Genomic DNA, 3,065 nt, shown 5'->3' with positions numbered 1-3,065 from the left:
AATATATATATACAGTGGTTGACAAATCACCAAAAAATCTACTCGCCACACAAAAAAATCTACTCGCCACCTAGTACCAAACGTGTGCTGCTTGGGCCAATATTTACTCGCCCGGGGGTTAAACCCACTCGCCCGTGGCGAGCAAATGTATAGGTTTGTCGAACACTCTATATATATATATATATATATATTGTGTGGCATGTGGGCCACTAAGATTGTACCCTGCAATCACACTGCCCCTTGTTATCTGGGTTTCATCCTTCCCACTTTCTATGTATCTGACACATTACCCCAAGGGAGGCTGAGAAATCGAAAAGATCTGACCAGGACTATTAGTCCAACCCGCATTGCAGCTAGGGTTTTTATACCTAGTTTAGGTGTTCTGGATCTCTATTCTAAATTAAGTGATCTTATGGTAAATATTGATGATGCTCTTAATCAGACAAGTGATGCTATTATCCGTCTGACTAATGAACAAGAGCAGATCCGAACAGTATTATTACAGAATAGAATGGCTCTTGATTATCTGCTAGCCTCACAAGGTGTTTGTAAACTTGTAGGACAGAAGTGCTGTGTCTATATTGAAGATGAGTCTGGCGCTATTCATAAAGATATGGATAAGCTACAGGAAATTCAGGCTAGGATGCGTAAAGAATCCTCAGGCCTTAGCTTAAATTGGATGTCAGGACTCACTAGTTGGATCGGAGAATTGGGTATTAAAATTCTCTATGGTTTTATTGTAGTGATTAGTATAATCGCAGCAATTTTTGTTATTTTTCACTGTGCTAAGTGTGCAATGCTTTCATTTGTCTCAAGGAAACCTTCAGTTTCATCTCACTCCATGTATGCAACTAATAATTCATATGTGGCCATGAACAGAGTCTATGATACTATTGGTCCCCATAAGGCCATAGTCATAGAGAAGCGTACCTAGTAAGGGTATTTGTTCTTTTAGAGAACAAAAAGGAGGGAATCGTTAGGACCAATATGTCAGGCCAGAATCTGCACTCATGTTAAGCTTCCATATTGTCTGGTCATAACTAGTTAAGATTCTGTAGTCAGCCTTTTGCTGAAATATAATTCCTAAATGCACTCAGTTTCTGCCAAATTGCATTTCCTTTCTTCCTGGTCAGGATATTACTACGATACTTTTGTGTTGTCAATTTCCTGATGTTTTAGTTAGAATATAATAGAATGGTTCTCTGCAAGAAGCAAAATAGTGTAATATAGTTGCTAAAGACTCAAGGTCTCTTTTGATAACAGACAATGAATAAGCTATGTATTCAGACATTGCTTGTATTGAGAAGATACGTCCCACAAGTCACGCCACTAATATGTCCTGCCCCTAAATCACGCCTCTGATCAAAGCTACGCCCAAGACACGCCTATGATACACATATGTTACGCCTATGTTACGCCTCTAACCAATATCTTTTTTTTTTTCTGTATAAAAGTCATTATCCTATAAGTAATAAATTGAGACAAAGGATTTGAAACCTGGCTTGCGTTACGTTTCATTTCGTTCGTCTACCAGGCCTGATAGTTCATCAAAAATCGAAGATAACAGTGGCAGGGCGTGAAAGCTTCCTGGGAAGTCTGCTGCAAACGGTGCAGATGGTGTATCCAGTCACAAGGCTTCAGTTTTCTTGGCAGAAAATAGGTTCCTTTTGGTTCTGAAGCCAGGGGAGGAAATAACGGATTTTCCTTCACCTGGACTCTGCACCCCTGCCCCCAGCTCTGACCCCTGCTTCCATACCGACTACGGATACTCTTACAGAACTCTGTCCCTGGCTGTGGTTGGTTCATTTGCTTCCCTACCTCAGCCCTGCGGGTCCGCTTCCTGATTTGAGATGAGCACTGTCACAAAAATATACCCCAATACATATAAAAATACACCCCCCAATACATATAAAAATACAACCCCCAATACATATATAAATACACCGCCCCAATACATATAAAAATTCACTGCCCCAATACATATAAAAATACACCCCCCAATACATATAAAAATACACCCCTCCAATACATATAAAAATACACCCCCCCAATACATATAAAAAATACACCCCCCCAATGCATATAAAAATACACCCCCCAATACATATAAAAATACACCCCCCAATACATATAAAAATACACCCCCTAATACATATAAAAATACACCCCCCCAATACATATAAAAATACACCCCCCAATACATATAAAAAATACACCCCCCAATACATATAAAAAATACACCCCCCAATACATATAAAAAATACACCCCCCAATACATATAAAAAAACACCCCCTAATACATATAAAAAACACCCCCTAATACATATAAAAATACACCCCCAATACATATAAAAATACACCGCCCCAATACATATAAAAATTCACTGCCCCAATACATATAAAAATACACCCCCCCAATACATATAAAAATATACCCCCTAATACATATAAAAACACACCCCCAATACATATAAAAATACACCCCCCAATATACAGTTGTGTAAAAAAGAAAGTACACCCTCTTTGAATTGGCTTTATTTTTGTTAAATAAATCATGACACGGTGTAATATGTCCTGTGTTGTTGTTCATCTGAGGTTGTATTTACCTCATTTTAAGACCTGCTAAGGAACAGATTATTGTTATTATGTCCTGATATGTAAAACCATAGAATTCAAAGAGGGTGTACTTTCTTTTTCACACCACTGTATATATATAAAATACACCCCCTAATACATATACAAATACACCCCCAATATATATAAAATACACTCCTAATATAAAAATACACCCACCCAATACAAAAGAAAATACATCCCAACCCCCTATACATATAAAAATACACCAACCCCCAATACATATAAAAATATATCCCAATACATATATATATATATATATATATATATATATATATATATATATATATATATATATATATATATATATATATATATATATATATATATACAGTGTTCGACAAATCACCCAAAAATCTACTCGCCACCTAGTCCCGCCCCCAACCCCGCTTTAAAATAAAATATATAAATAAAATACATTTAATAAATTC

Source organism: Ascaphus truei, chromosome 18 (genome assembly GCF_040206685.1).
Source record: "Ascaphus truei isolate aAscTru1 chromosome 18, aAscTru1.hap1, whole genome shotgun sequence".
NCBI lineage: Eukaryota > Metazoa > Chordata > Amphibia > Anura > Ascaphidae > Ascaphus > Ascaphus truei.
Note: the sequence above shows the minus strand (reverse complement) of the source record.